The 1,287-nt window shown below is 43.2% G+C and overlaps 1 non-coding gene across 1 annotated transcript; it reads left to right on the forward strand.

Moving 5' to 3' along the window:
- Positions 1-932: 932 nt before the first annotated feature.
- LOC141694237 (small nucleolar RNA R71) lies at positions 933-1,039 on the forward strand. Its single transcript, XR_012563558.1, has one exon. It is a non-coding gene; the product is annotated as a small nucleolar RNA R71 (small nucleolar RNA).
- Positions 1,040-1,287: the final 248 nt, after the last annotated feature.

A 1,287-nucleotide genomic window follows, 5' to 3' on the forward strand; every position in this document is an offset into this window, starting at 1 on the left:
CCTGTATTACCCTCAGGAGGAGTGTGTTCCACAATATTCTTCCTTGGTTCCACCTCTTCTTCCTTCTGCACTTCTTCTTCAACCACAACTGCATTTTCTGAAACTTGAGATTATTCAGGTTCTTCGTCTTGCTGAATTTGGGGGCTTGCGACATTTTCATACCTTAAGGCCTCTTGCCTGGATATGTTTCTGTATCACTAGGAAGCATTCCTGGTGGTCGATTCAATAAGGCATTAGCAATTTGCCCTATTTGGTTCTTCAGAGTCTTGATAGAAATAGCCTGGCTTTGGCATATAAGAGCCTGGTTTTTGCACATAAGCCGCAACTTCTCCAATTCAGATTTTTCATTCGAAGATAGACATGCATCATGAGTTTGTTGTTGAAGTTGGAGTTGTTGTCTTGGTGCAAATTGTTGCTGAAAACCAAGAGGGTTGAATTGTTTTGCTCCAAACTGCTGGAACGGCTGTTGCATCGCATTCAGATTGTTGCTCCATTTGAAGTTAGGATGATTCCAGTTATCAGGATGATAAGTGTCTGGAACTGGTTGTTGCGATCTCTGGAAGTTGCTCACAAACTGAGCTGATTCACTAGATATAGCGCATTGCTCCATCGCATGCAAACCTGCAAATAGCTCACAAACACTAATTATCTGCTTAACACCATAGTTAGCCAAAGAATCGATCTTCATAGACAATGCCTTTAGTTGAGCAGTGATAGCCGTAACTCTATCCACTTCAAGAACTCCTACTACCTTGCCCTGTGGACATCTCTGGGTTGGATACTGATATTCATTAGCATCCATCAGTTCAATTAGATCATAAGCTTCCTCATAGCTCTTTGCCCATAATGCTCCTCCTGATGCTGCATCGAGCATGGGTCTGGACTGTGCCCCCAACCCATTGTAAAAACAAGTGATGATCATCTAATCAGGAATTCCATGATGAGGACACTTCCTAAGCATCTCCTTGTAGTGCTCCCAAGCTTCACATAGCGATTCTCCCATTTGCTGCGTAAATTGAGTAATAGCATTCCTGAGTGCAGCTGTCTTCGCCATAGGGAAGAATTTAGTAAGAAACTTCTGAGCAAGATCTTCCCAAGTAGTAATCGAACCAGCTGGTAGAGAGTGTAACCAGCTCTTAGCCTTGTCCCTCAGAGAGAATGGGGACAGTCTCAGCTTCAAAGCATCTTCAGAAACACCGTTGAACTTGAAGGTGTCGCAGATCTCAATGAAATCCCTAATGTGCATATTGGGATCTTCAGTTGGACGACCCCCAAACTAGATTGAAT

Source organism: Apium graveolens, chromosome 10 (genome assembly GCF_009905375.1).
Source record: "Apium graveolens cultivar Ventura chromosome 10, ASM990537v1, whole genome shotgun sequence".
In the NCBI taxonomy this organism is placed as follows: Eukaryota; Viridiplantae; Streptophyta; class Magnoliopsida; order Apiales; family Apiaceae; genus Apium; species Apium graveolens.